Raw genomic sequence first — 14,947 nt, 5'->3', positions numbered from 1 at the left:
TGGAGTGAGAACAGTGGGAGTCAGTGGCCATTCTAGCTTGAGGCTACTCACATTCCCCCAATTCTGCCCCAGCTTGGTTGGCATGAAGGTACTGCCAGTGAGAAGCAGGACATAAGGACCTCAGTTTGAAGGGGGCTTAGTTCTTTGGAGTGGTGGGTAATGTTGTGGATATGAATTTGCAGAGGTACAAGGGAAGACCAGGGGCTCAGCTCAAATAGCCTGAAGATTCAGTAGTGTTTGGGGCAAGAATATTCCTGGATGAGGCTGTGCATGTGCTCAACAGAGACCTTAGAAAGCCTAAGGTATTCACATACTTTTGGCTGGTTCCAAAGGTGCATGCTTGCACATAGGAGACTTGAAATTTCTCCCTTTGGGAAGTTCAACTCAGAGCAAACTTGAAAACAGACTGAACTTTGAATGCACTTCCCTGCCCACACACATGCCCATCAACAAAGATGGAAGCCTTGCTATCTTGAGGTATTTGAACACAGTCTCTGTTCAGTGTCACAGTGACTACTAAATTGAGCAAAGGGACAACTAGGAAGGCAGGCTTAAAAATAAAAAAGGAGAATATATTTAAAAAATGAGCAGAGATATCAGTGATTGTGTACAACAGAGGAGACAGATTTCACATATTTGTCTTGATCATGATGCTAAACAAAAAAGAAACAATGGCAACACTACCTTTAATGGGGAAAACAATTCTGAGTCACTACATTATCTAAAATCCCTAGGTTTAACAACAAAAAAAATTACAAGACGTAAAGAAACAGGGTGACGCATACACGAGGAAAAAAAAAGTCAGTAGAAATTGTCTCTGAATGTCCCTAAATACTGGATTTAATAAAGACTTAAATTACTATAAATATGTGAAAAGAACTAAAGGAAATTATATTTAAAGTATAACAGTGTCAACAAATTGAGATTCTCAACAAGAATATAGAAATTATTTTTTTAAATAACAAAAAAACTGGCTGGGTGTGGTGGCTCATGCCTGTAATCCTAGCACCTTGGGAGGCCGAGGCGGGCGGATCACGAGGTCAGGAGATTGAGACCATCTTGGCTAACACGGTGAAACCCCATCTCTACTAAAAATACAAAAAATTAGCTGGGCGCAGTGGCAGGCGCCTGTAATCCCAGCTACTCAGGAGGCTGAGGCAGGAGAATGGCGTGAACCCGGGAGGCGGAGCTTGCAGTGAGCAGAGATAGCGCCGCTGCACTCCAGCCTGGGCGACAGAGTGAGACTCCATCTCGAAAAAAAAAAAAAAAAAACAACACTCCTTGATATGATGAGATATGATGAGAGGGACTTCACCTCTGTAGTGTTCTCCCCTAAAACCTATAACCTGAGTCCGATCATGAGAAAACAACAGATAAAGCCAAACTCAGGCTTATTCCATAAGAGCACCTGACTAGTACTCATCAAACCTGTCAAGGTCATGGAACACAAGGAAAAACTGAGAAATTATTACAGGGCAGAGGAGATCAAAGAGACATGATGACTAAATGCAATGTGGCATCGTGTATTGAATCATGGACAGGAAAATAACAATAGAAAAACTGGTGACAAAGTCTATATTTTAGTTTGTTTTGTTGCACCAATGGAAATTTGTTCTTTCTGATAAACGTACCATGGTTATGTAAGACATTTCCATTATTATGTCTGTTAATGTAAATGTGTTATATATAGACATGTTTGTGTATTTGTAGATGTGTGTTTATGTATATGGTATGTAAGTATAACACAGTTATGTAAGATATTAATTAGCATTAGGAGAAAATGTTGACATTAGGGAGGCATATATAGGAACACTCTACTATCTTTGCAACTTTTCTGTAAATAATTTATTGCAAACTTAAAAGTTTTAAAAATCAGATGGAAATTCTAGAGTTGAAGAATACAATATCTGAAATTAAAAATTCACTAGAGGGGCTCGTAGCAGATTTGAGATGGCAAGAAAATGAATCCATGAACAACAGACCAGTAGAAATTATTCGATCTTGAAAACATTTGAAAAAGGATGGAAGAAAATTGAACAGAGCTCAGAAATCTGTGAAAAACATTAAGTGTACTACAGATGTGTAATGAGAATCTCAAAAGGAGAAAGAGTCAGAAAAATGACCTTTTGGACAACTTCTCATATTTGATGAAAAACATTAAACTACACATCCAGAAGGTCAGTGAATGTGACTAGGATTAATACAAAGAGACCCATGCCTAGACATAGTCAAACTCCTGAAAGATAAAGAGAGTATCTTGAAAGCAGCAAGAGAAAATCAACTCACTACACAAGAGGGAAGCATCAGCAATGACTAAGGGCTGCTTTCTCATCAGTATTGGTGGAGGCCCAAGGCAGTGGGGTGACATATTCAAAGTGCTGGAAGAAGAAAACTGTCTGTGAAGAAGTCTATATTTAGCAAAACTAACCTTTAAAAATGAAGGTGAAATAAATACATTCCTACAGAAAGACAGAATTTGTAGCTATCAGACCTACCTTATAAGAAATACTAAAAGATTAAGTTCTTTAGGTTGATAGGAAATGACACCAGATGGAAACTCAAATCCACAGGAAGAAATGAAGAGCACTGGAAATGTCAATATGTAGGTTAATATAGAAGACTATAAATATATTTTTTCTCATCTCTTCTTTAAAAAGCATTGAATTCTATCTAAAAAACAAATTTAGTATCTAACATTACCTTCTGCACATTCGTCCTAGTTGTAAGCAAATTGCTTTCACCTCTTTGCCTTTTGATTCATAGAATAGACTGTGATAATGATACTCAAAATTTTTTGTTTCAGGATTCTTTTCCACTTTTATTATTCTGAGAACTCTAAAGAGCTTTTGTTTATGTGGGTTTTATGTACTGATATTTATTGTGTTAGAAATTAAAACTGAGAAAAGAGCTAAATATTATTCATTTACAAGAAATACCAATTACATGTTAACATAAATAACATGTGTTAAATGAAAATAGATATTTTCCAAAATGAAGTAGGAGAGTGGCATTGCTTTACATTCTCAAATCTCATTAACGTCTACCTTAATAGAAGACAACTGGATTTCACTTTAGGCTTTGCACTGAATTTGTTATAGTGTGTTGCTTTGGCTGAAGTAAGTGAAGAAAATCTGGCCCCCACTAAGATGTAGTCGGAGGTATATTTTAAAAGCCCTTTCGTATAATGGTGAAAATTCTGTGATATGACAGTAAAACTCAAGAAGTGATAGTTTTGTAAAAGTTAGTTACAACATAGGATCTGAAACCATATCAACGAATTTTTTGTACTGTTACATTAAAATCCATTATTCTATCAATGGATCTTAGCAATGTATAATTCTATCTCTAAGACCCTTTGAAAAGGTATTGGGTCTCCCTGTAGCACACTTTGAGAATCATCTGACTATTCTTTCATTTTTAACATTTATTGGAATTTTAGTATAAAATGAACACATCTCTCTTTTTTCTTGGGAAAAGTTTTAAAACAGTTAAAGTTGCTTCAGTGAGCACAGATATTTTTTGTGTCATGATTGGGAGTTAGTTTTGCTTATCTTTTGCCTAGTTCTTAAATCTCAAATTTTGTTTCACAACTTGGTAATCAGAGACCAGATCCTGTCTCTAAAGTGTAAAAAAGGTAAACAAAGGTTTTCTGTGTGAAGTAATTAGATTTGAAAAAAACTGCTAGGGTAATTGAGCCTTGCATTAGAATGTTATTTAAATGGTTTAATTAGTATTTGAGATTTCTAAATTTAATGGCTCTTATAAGTTAGGGCTTAAACTCTCGAAAGCTGGGATCATAGATTATCTATCATTACTATGTATTTAATTTAAAACCTAGTTATATGAACATCACCATTACTGTAAATACATTATAAATATTGTCAACATTATTGTAAATGTGTATTATTCTTTGTGGCAAAATTAATTTTTTTTTTTTGAGATGGAGTCTTACTCTGTCACACAGGCTGAAGTACAGTGGTGCAATCTCAGCTCACTGCAACCTCTGCCTCCTGGTTTCAAGCAATTCTCCTGCCTCAGCCTCCCGAGTAGCTGGTATTACAGGTGCCCACCACCATGCCCAGCTAATTTTTGTGTTTTAGTAGAAACGGGGTTTCACCATGTTGGCCAGGCTGGTCTTAAACTCCTGACCTCAGGTGATCCATCCTCCTCAGCCTCCCAAAAGTGCTGGGATTACATGTTGGTCAGGCTGGTCTCGATCTCCTGCCCTCAGATGATCTGTCCTCCTTGGCCTCCCAAAAGTGCTGGGATTATAGGCATGAGCCACCACACCTGGCCAAAATTAAATAATTTAGAAGGATATAAAATACACTTAAAGGTAACTTCTTCTTAGCAATTCCCCAGAGTTAAGCAATGTTTATAGTTTCCTGAATGCTTTTTCTGAAAATTTGTTCACATATAAAGATAGATATCTTCGTATGTATTATATATGTACGTATTATATATATACACATATGAAAGTCCTTTTTAAGCAAATGGAATCATACTACATTTTGTTCTATAAATAAATGTATCTTGCACATCTTTATATCAGTATAATAGGTCAGTTTCATTTAATCATCTGCTTAGCATCTGTGTTACTGCATTGGTTATGTAAGCCAAGGTCTTCAGAAAAAAAAATTCAGTAATGAAAACACCACTTTTAAAATTAGTTTGCACTCAAATGTTGCTCCTGACCATTTATTAACAATTTTAATAAAAGAGAATAAAATCATTTGCAAACTGAAATTGCTCAACTTGCAAAATATGCAGGTGTTTATGAAGTTCATGGGTGTGATATTAAAGAACTCAAAGCTATTGACAGTTGAAGAAGAGAAAATTATCAAGGTTGATGATATAATAGATGCTGTAAGGGAGCCTGATTTGACTACCAGACGATTAAAGAGAGGACCTTAGGAAAATGGATGGAACCCTTCAGAATTTTTGCAAGAATATCTTCTTTGTAATTGTCCCATAAGAGAAAAACATGAAGGATATCCAATAGTGCTATTATACAGTTTTGTCAAAAAGATTACATTAAAAAATAAAGTTAATGCTTGATTCATTCTTTTAGTCTAAGAATTTTGCAGTTGAAATTATAACTTAAATTTTGTCAAATATAAAATAAACTTGTTTTTATATTTTTGTCTTATTTTTCAAGTCAAAATTTGAAAATCAGCTATCATTTTCAATATTTACAATTAAATTTTGGTTCCTGGTCTAAGAAGATTCACGAAATGGTCTTTTCCCAGTTCATACCAATCATCTTTGAAAAACTAGGATTTCATAACTTTCTATGAATGGACTGTAATTTAATCAGGTCCCTACTAATCAAGATGCTTAGGCTGTTAACAGTTTTTTGGTTGTTGGGTTTCTTGTATTTTTTTTTTAATAGTACTTTCAAACAGTGCTGCAGTAAATATTCTGTGCATATATATTTACATTCCTATGCTAATATATCTGTGACATTCATTTCTAGAAGTGGTAGAACTTGGGTCAGAAGCTATGTGCATTTACAACTTTGATATCTCTGAAAGGGTTATGCTAACTTACATTCTCACTACAAAACTGTTTTTCACAGTGCCTACTCCGTCCAAATCTTTTCCTTTTCTTGAATTAGCACAGTGAGTTCAAATGGTGAGGGATATGGTGTTATCCAAATGTGTTTAGTTCCTGAGCAAGTGTAGGGACAGTCCAGATAATGAGGGTTCATTTGAAAATTTATTCTAATGTGTTTGGTTCCTGAGTTGGCTAGTGAGCCTTTGAACAGTGCGGGTATCTGTTGTTTCTCGTTATCTCCATACCCTTACTGGCAGTGAGGTGTTATCAGTCTTTCTAATCCTTGCCAGTGTGATAGGTAAAAATAAAAAGGTATCTCATTAGGTTTGTTTTGCTTCTATTAAAAGTGGTGCTATGCATGTTTTTATGTTAATAGCATTTGTATTTTTCAAAAATATGTATCTGGTCATTATCTTGTTGCATTATAAGAGTAAGAAAAATAAGGTTTTATTACAATATTACCAATATTTTATCTAATGTCTTGTCTTTTGACTTTTTATGGTAGTTTTTTTGTGTGTGGTGGTTTTATTTAATTAAATGTGTCATTTTTTTTCCCACTTTTAAGGCTTCTGGTGCTGTATCAGGCTTAGAATATTCTCCTTACTACTTCAAGATAATACTTCCATTGTTGTATTCTTATACAGTTCTTTTACATTATTCTTTATGGTTCTGCTTCCACAGTTTGTTTTTCATGTTTTGATCTTTGCTCCATCTGGAATTTATTGTGGTATAAGGAATAAGGCAGGAATTTAGCCTTTCCTCCTCTATTTACTAGCCAGTTTCTCCGAAATCATTTATTAAATACTGCATCTTTTCTCCATTTATTTGAAACACCACCTCTATCACATGTGAAATTCTTGTGCATGTATTTTGTTCTCTTTCTGGACTTTTTTTTTTTTTTTTTCTGTTTTTGAAACGGTCTCGCGCTGTCACCCAGGCTGGAGTGCAGTGGTGCATTCTTGGCTCACTGCAGCCTCCACCTCCTGAGTTCAAATGATCCTCCCACCTCAGACTCCTGAGTAGCCGGGACCACAGACACACGCCACTCTCCTGGCTAATTTTTTGTATTTTTTGTAGAGATGGGGTTTTGCCGTGTTGCCCAGGCTGGTCTCCAACTCCTGGGCTCAAGTGATCCACTTGCCTTGGCCTCCCAAAGTGCTGGGATTACAGGTGTGAGCCACCTCGCCTCGCCTGGACTTTCTATTCTTTTCCATTGATCTGTCTATTCATGTTCCAGTATCAAACCATTTAAACTAATAGTTTAATAATTAATTTTTGTATTTGATAGGATTATTTTTCTCTCTTCCCCCTCCCTGACCTTGCGTGTATGTTTATTATTCTAGAAGAATCTATCATTTGTCAAAAACTCCCTTCTTCCCTCTAACTACACACCAAGTATTTTTACTGGAATTGTTTGAATTTGTAGTTTAGGGTTAATTGGCATTATTAGACCATGTGAGAGTTAAAAGGATTAATCCAAATAAAGTGCTTAGAGCAGTGCCTGGCATAAACAGTCAAAGGAGAATAGCTGCTGTGCTGGATATTCCTTTTATCCTTCAAATATATTCTCTACTCTTCATCTTGCTCTCTGCTGAAAGAGGCTAACCTCTGTGGAATCATCCAGCCTCTCATGCCGTCTGGCTTCTCGTTGGGTTGGCCAATGGGAGGCCTAGCAGGAGATGGGCGGGTGGGAGGAGAGAGAGTTTAGGGTACATTTCCCAGCTTTTCCCCCTGGAGGGCTGTGTTTGTTTACCTAAGGCCACATTTCTTGTCTTCTCTCCCACAGTGAGAGTCTTCACTAGGGTTCAGTAGTAACATCTTCCCACTATTGCTAGCCCCTGGGTGCTGCACCCTGGCCAGACCTCAGTAAACAGTCCCTTCATGAAGTTCTCTTTAGTTACCTCCTTGAGTTTGTCATCAGTTTTCTGCTGGGAACCTGACTGGTAAAGTTGCTCTCATCTTCCTCCTTTTTTTCTCCACTTCCTCCTCCTGTTCATTTTAACTGCTAGCACTGAATGTTCCTATTCCAGTCTTCTCTATCCTTCAATAGAGATTTAAATTTTCTTCATAGAGGCCTTTACAATTTTTGTTGTTTACACCCAGATTTACTTTTATTTGGTTGCAGATATAAATTTTTTCCCTCATTATGTTTTCTACCTAATTGGTTGTATGTGGGCAAACTGTAATAATTTTTGAATTAATTTTGTAAATCAGTTGTATACTAAGTTTATTGTTTCTAATAGTTTTTCAGTCCCTTTTCTTGTCTGTTTCATAATCACCTGCAAATAACAGTTTTACCTTTTTCTTACTTTATTAGGAAATATTTATTGGGAATGATTGTTTCTTAAAATATGTTTGAATATTAGGAGTATTTATATGGGAGTGATTGTTTATTTTATTCACATGATTTTGGGTCATTTATTGAGATACTTTAAGTTTTTCACCTTTGCTCTAATATAGTAAATTACCTTAGTGGATATTCTAATATTAATTTATCCTTAAAAAATAGGATGATTTTTACTTGGTTAAAATATATTGTTCTTTTAAAACAAAAAAAATGTATTATTCTATTGATGACTACTTGCTAATATTTTATTTAGGGCTTTTACAGCAATATTTCTTTTTTTATTACACTTTAAGTTCTAGGGTATATGTGCACAACATGCAGGTTTGTTACATATGTATACATGTGCTGTGTTGGTTTGCTGCACCCATTAACTCGTCATTTACATTAGGTATTTCTTCTAATGCTATCCCTCCCCCATCCCCCCACCCCACAACAGGCCCTGGTGTGTCACGTTCCCCACCCTGTGTCCAAGTGTTCTCATTGTTCAATTCCCACCTGTGAGTGAGAACATGCGGTGTTTGGTTTTCTGTCCTTGCGATAGTTTACTCAGAATGATGGTTTCCAGCTTCATCCATGTCGCTACAAAGGACAGGAACTCATCCTTTTTTGTGGCTGCATAGTATTCCATGGTGTATATGTGCCACATTTTCTTAATCTAGTCTATCATTGATGGACATTTGGGTTGGTTCCAAGTCTTTGCTATTGTCAATAGTGCTGCAATAAACATATGTGTGCATGTGTCTTTATAGTAGCGTGACTTATAATCCTTGGGGTATATACCCAGTAATGATATTGCTGGGTCAAATGATAATTCTAGTTCTAGATCCTTGAGGAATCACCACACTGTCTTCCACAATGGTTGAACTAATTTACACTCCCACCAACAGTGTAAAAGCGTTCCTATTTCTCCACATCCTCTCCAGCACCTGTTGTTTCCTGACTTTTTAATGATCACCATTCTAACTAGTGTGAGATGGTATCTCATTGTGGTTTTGATTAGTATTTCTCTGACCAGTGATGATGAGCATTTTTTCATGTGTCTGTTGGCTGCATGAATGTCTTCTTTTGAAAAGTGTCTGTTAATATCCTTTGCCCACTTTGTGATGGGGTTTGATTTTTTCTTGTAAATTTGTTTAAGTTCTTTGTAGATTCTGGATATTAGCCTTTTGTCAGATGGGTAGATTGCAAAAATTTTCTCCCATTCTGTAGATTGCCTGTTCACTCTGATGGTAGTTTCTTTTACAGCAATATTTCTTACGGAAATCAATCTATAGCTTTCTTGGCTTTTCTAGTGTCATGTTGTGGTAATGCTAATCTGTTGACATCCTTGGATTTTTTGAGGTAACTTAAAAAGAGTAATGCAGTAAAGAAAATATTTTTAAAACTTTTTTTTGATACAAAGATCTTCAAAGCACTGAGCAAATTAACCTGTTACCAGAAAAACTGGCATCATAACTTCCTGATTATAAAGCTGTTTTTCTGTATCAAAGTGGAACAAAATACGGTTGTTATAAGACTTTTAATGTTTATGTAATGAAGCAGTGGCATATGATACCATCTTTCATTTGATAGTCTTCATATACTTTATCTCATCCTGTGAAGAGGAATGGGTGTTATTAGCTCCATTTAACAAATGAGAAGATTTAGGTTCAGAGAGATTGCTCCTTGCCAGAGGTCATGTGGCTAATAAGGTTTAACTCTAGAACCAGAAACCAAATCTTCTAACTCTTGGTCCAGTGCTACTTCACTTTACTATATCCTTTTTAGGAGTAGAGGTTATGCAATTTCATGAATCAGATCACATTTTTTTCAAAGCGATTATGTGTGAAGAATACAGCACTTTTCTTATAATGCATATTGTAAGTTATGACTACATTTTCTTGAGGTAGAGAACAAGTTTATAACTTTGTATTATAAATAGCAACAAAGAATCACCCAGTTTAAGAACTAGTGCTACCTTCCTACCTGCAAGGAATTGTATAGGTTCTTCTTAGATAAAATGGAAGGAAAAAAAGTGTCTTCTTGTGCTCATGGACAAAAATTACTATACTTTACGTTTCTTCCTTTTGAAAATATAAATTGTATTTTTCTTTATTACTCTTAATAAGTTAATACATGTTCATCATTAAAAATCAAGGGAAAGAACATGCAAAAATATAAGAATCATCTGTAATGTTACTACCCAGAGATAATAACATTGTGAACATATTGGTGTTTAGCTCGACAGTCCTAGTATCTGTTCATTGAAATAGATTCTTTCTCCTACTGTGTGTAATGTTTTATAATCAGTTTGTTTTTTAAAAAAAACTTATAATGTTGGTGATTTTCCATATTCTGAAATATTCTTTTATAGAAATAAATACTGGAGACTTTTTTCTAGTAAGGTCTTATTAGAAACCCAGATATATACAGTATTTTGTTGGTAAAATTCTTATTGTAGTAACTTATTCATTATTATTAACTTTATTATGGGAATAAGAAGGTAGATTTGATGAAAAGAAAACTTTGAAATAGAGTTGTATCCAGTGGTATGCTGCTAAATGTGTAGCAACTGGATCTCTGAAAGAAAAATGGTGCTTGCCAATTTCTGCTCATTTTAACTACTAGCACTGAATGTTCCTATTCCAGTCTTCTCTATACTTCAATAGAGATTAAATAGTGTACATCCTGTTACCATGGCTGATTTGAAGCTGTCAGTGCAGTATCACTGAATGGGGGTGGGGAAGACATGTACAGAACTGGCTTTCCTGAAACAGTGTGAGCAGGCTCCAGCATGACACTCGTTGTATCAGCCAGAATTTCTTTAGTGGCAAGTAACAAAAAACTTGTTCCAAATTCTTGTATACAATAAGATTTACCTAGAAGACCCAGGGTTTAGTGGCTCCAGATATGGTTAATTCAGCAGCTCAGAATCATCATCACTGACCCATGTTCTGTCTCTTTTGCTACTGATGTAATACAACATGTCAGTAGAATAAAAAAAGCCATGTGCTCATCTCAGTAGATGCAGGAAAAGCATTTAACAGAATCTAACACCATTTTATGATAAAACCATCCAGAAAACTAGGAATAGAAGGGAACTTCCTCAATCTGATAAAGGGCATCTACAAGAAACCCACAGCTAATACTGTGCTTACTGGTAAAGACTGGGTGCTTTCCCTGTAGGACCAGGAACAAGGTAAGCATGTCTGCTTGTGTTACTTGTATTCAGCATTGAACTAAAGGTTCTAGCCAAGTCAGTTAGGCAAGAAAAATAAATAAAAAACATCCAGATTGGAAAGGAAAAAGTAAAACTATCTCTAGTCATAGATGATATGATTATCTACATAGAAGATACTAAGGAATCTACTAAAGAAATTTTAGCACTAATAAATGAGTTTAGCAAAGTTACAGGATGCAAGATCAACATACAGAAATCACTTGTATTTCTGTACCCTTGAAGTGAATAACCTGAAAATGAAATGGAAACAACTCAATTTTTAATAGCATGAAAAAGCATAAAATACTTAGGAATAAATTTAACAAAGGGAGTGCAAAGTGTATTGTCTGAAAACTACAAAACAATGTTGAAAGAAATTGAAGATCTAAATAAATGGAAGAATGTCCCATGTTCATGGATTGGAAAACTTAATATTGTTAAAATGGCAGTACTCCCCAAATTGATCTACAGATTCAGTATAGTCCCTTTCAGAATCCCAGCTGATTGCTGTAGAAATTGACAAAGTGATTTGAAAAAATATATGGAATTGCAAGGGACCCAAAATAACACAAACAATCTTGAAACAAAGAACAAAGTAGGACTCACACTTCCTGATTTCAGAACTTAGTACAGAGCAATGGTAATCAAGACAGTGGGGTGCTGGCATAAGCTTAGACACATAGATCAATGGAATAGAATTGAGAGTAGAAGAATAAACTAATATGTCTGTGGTCAGCTGATTTTTGACAAGGGTACCAAGGCCATCCAATGGGGAAAGAATAGTCTTTTCAACAAATTGTGCTAAACAACTGGACAGCCACATGGAAAAGGAATGAATTTCTGACATGTGCTCCAACTTGGATGAAGGCCAGCGCAGAGCCCAAACTTTGTGAATCAGTAACACGTGTATGGAACATTCACTTACATGCACAGAGGTGCCAAGGGACAGCCTAATTTAAGATTCATATAAACACATTTATCTGGCAACATAAGTTAATATTGTGGTAGGAGTCCCACCAAGTTAAAATTCTAAAGTGTTTGAATATGTGCATTTTTAAAGAAAGAATTTGCATAACATAAATTCACGCTTTTAAGTGTATGATTCAGTGGTTTTTAGTTTATTCACAAAGTTGTGCAACCTTTACTACTCTAATTCCAGCACTTTTTTATCACCTCAAAAATAAACTCTATACTCAATAGCACTCCCCACTCCCTCCTCCCTCAACCTGTGGCAATTAATAATCTACTTTCTGTCTCTATGAATTTACAAAGTGAATATGTACTTTTTTTTTTTTTACTACAAATTTAAAGTAGTTAAAAGTGTCCAAGAATTAAGTTATTATCATTTGGGAGATAGTTTGAAAATTTATGTTTTGCAGCATTTACTTCAAATGATTGTAAATATTTCGTACTTCTACTTTTACAGTTAGTCAACCAATCATTCCTTATTGTTGGATATTTAGAGTGTTTACAGTTTTTCACTATTATAAACAATGCTGTAATGAAAATCTTTGTTGCTAAATCTTCATGCTTATCCATGATTGTTTTCTTAAGATTCCTAGAAGTAGTGTAACTAGTTACAGTGCTAGGTGCAGCTTTAAGTCTTTGATAAACATGGCCAAATTACCTTCCAGAAGTTTGCACCAATTTTTGCTCAAACAGTGATGTAAGAAGGACTCATATAAGTTTTAAAGTATAATAATACAGTAAGTGACTGTTCTGTGGTGGGCAGGTCTGTGCAAACCTACCCCCAAAGTTTGAGAGAGCTGAGAAGGCGGCTGACATATCCAGTTTCTCAGAAAGAAGCATTTAATAGGGACTTGCGAACAGAAGCCATGCCTGTGTCTTAGGCAGCAGCAAGACACGAGGGTGAATCCGCAGCACCATTATCCCTCAAACCAGGGCTTATACACCATAGGGAAGGGGTGTACGTGATTCAGAAGGAATGTGTAGGACAACTGAAAAACGATAACATGAAGGTTGTTTTGACCTAAGAGCAAGATTGATGGTAAGTCCATGCTGTTACACAGGAAATAGATAAACTGGAAATCTTAGAGGCCTTCCCAGAACAGGTTAATTAGAAGTCAACATGGTAGATTAGCAACCAAGATGGAGTTGCCTTAGCCTCTACAGCACCATATTTTATTTTCTTTATATAGGGTAATCTCTGCTGCTCAATTAAATGTTTACTTGACTACTTTTGAAAATTGTTTTCTGCTCAACACTTTACAAACTTTTCAGTGAACATGAGTCATAATTTTAAAATCAAATGTACTTGAAGCATTACCTCAAATAAGCAAAGCTACTGTGGTACCAGTTTGTATCCCAGGTTCTAAATAAGGGGCTCTTTAAATATATATTAGTCATCACCCATAAACTGCTTGTACTATATCCAACTGATTCTTAACTGTTCATACAATGAATTAAAACTTTCAGCTTTGGCTGGGCACAGTGTTATACCTGTAATCCCAACACTTTGGGAGGCTGAGGCAGGAGGATTGCTTGAGTCCAGGAGTTCCAAATCAGCCTGGGCAATATAGGGAGAGTCCATCTCTACCAAAAAATTTTTCAAAAATTAGCTGGGCATGGTGGTACACGGGTGTGACCTCAGCTACTTGAGAGGATGAGAGACAGGAGGATCACTTGAGCCTAGGAGATCATGGCTGCAGTGAGCCTTGATCACACTACTGTACTCCAGCTTGGATGATAGAGCAAGATCCCATCTCAAAATAAAAGAAAACTTGGCTGGGCACGGTGGCTTATGCCTATAATCCCAGCACTGTGGGAGGCCGAGGCGGGTAGATCACTTGAGGTCAGGAGTTTGAAACCAGCCTGGCCAACATGGTGAAACCCTGTCTCTACTAAAAATAGAAAAAGCTAGCTTGGTGTGGTGGCACATGCCTGTAATCCTGGCTACTTGGGAGGCTGAGGCAGGATAATAGCTTGAATCCGGGAGGCAGAGGTTGCAGTGAGCTGATGTTGCGCCACTGCACTCCAGCTGGGCAACGGAAACACTGTCTTCAAAAAAAAAAAAAAGCAACAAAATGAAACTTTCAGCTTTCTCAAATTACTTATTTTGGGGTTTTTAAAGCTTCTCCAGTAAATCTTGAAATAAGCAATTCTGGTGTCCAAATATGACTGAATTTCATTTTTCTCTTTATACCTATATGTTAGAGATGTTAAAGTTGACACGACTTTCTTGGGATGGAGGGAATTCATTCTAAAATGAGGAAATAAATTGGGTAAAACTATGACAGTGGTAATGCCCAAGCCATGTTCAGGAAATCATGAGTAACTATTTGGCTTGAATTAGGGTAGGTATAGGGTTAAAAAATGAAATATTAGAATTAAATTTGTGCCATGAGAGAGACTTTAAAAATGATATTCTGTCTTTGTAATACAAAATATCATGCTGTTGGCTAGAGAAGGATGTGTGATAAAGTGCTGGTGTATGCAGTTTGATAAGAGGGTTACATATTGTATGTTCTTTGCTGTGTCCCCTTTTAAACCTTTGTCATATAGATTTTTCTTACCATATTAGTTTGAATTATATCAGCATATTAAAAGAGATATGTTGGTATACTGAATGATGCATATTTTTTCTAGAATGTGTATGTGTGTCTGTGTGTAGCAGAGGTGCAAGGAGGGATGCATATACACACACCTTGCCTCTGCTGGTTTGTTCTCCCAATCTTATCCTCTGTCCTATGGTTCCCAACTGCTGGTGGCAAATCGCAAGAGAATTTGGGAATTGACAGGAGCTTCATGAATTCATGTATATTTCAGAAAGTAAACTTAAAAACTCTCATACATATATATAAGCATATTTCAAATATAAATACTGT

The 14,947-nt window shown here is 35.9% G+C and overlaps 1 protein-coding gene across 3 annotated transcripts in view; it reads left to right on the top strand.

The window, feature by feature from the left end:
• Nucleotides 1-14,947, top strand: part of PDE7A (phosphodiesterase 7A) — a 124,554-nt gene that overhangs the window by 23,461 nt on the left and 86,146 nt on the right. The window lies entirely within an intron of this gene.

The sequence above is a fragment of the Pan paniscus genome, chromosome 7 (assembly GCF_029289425.2).
Source record: "Pan paniscus chromosome 7, NHGRI_mPanPan1-v2.0_pri, whole genome shotgun sequence".
Classification (NCBI taxonomy): domain Eukaryota; kingdom Metazoa; phylum Chordata; class Mammalia; order Primates; family Hominidae; genus Pan; species Pan paniscus.
The sequence above is the reverse complement of the archived record's forward strand: the minus strand, read 5'-3'. Positions and strand labels throughout refer to the sequence as shown.